Source organism: Haliaeetus leucocephalus, unplaced genomic scaffold, assembly GCF_000737465.1.
Source record: "Haliaeetus leucocephalus isolate CR32 unplaced genomic scaffold, Haliaeetus_leucocephalus-4.0 Scaffold367, whole genome shotgun sequence".
NCBI lineage: Eukaryota > Metazoa > Chordata > Aves > Accipitriformes > Accipitridae > Haliaeetus > Haliaeetus leucocephalus.
Genome location: NW_010972803.1, coordinates 26,128 through 26,374, shown reverse-complemented (window position 1 = coordinate 26,374; position 247 = coordinate 26,128).

Genomic DNA, 247 nt, shown 5'->3' with positions numbered 1-247 from the left:
ACATAGAAAGAAAATTTAAAAGTGACATGCTAAATGACAGCCAGAAAAGAATTAAGAAATAAGGATAGGCATGTTGATAAAAGTGGTCATGGAAAGAAAACTATAAAAGCAATGAGGTACAGTACAGACAGGAGAAAAATTAAAATAGGGACACCAAAGTAGGTAAAAGTAGACATAGAAACAAAATTTTTAAAGCCAAGGGATTAAGAGATGAAAACATTAAAAAACAGGGACAGCAAACTAGAAC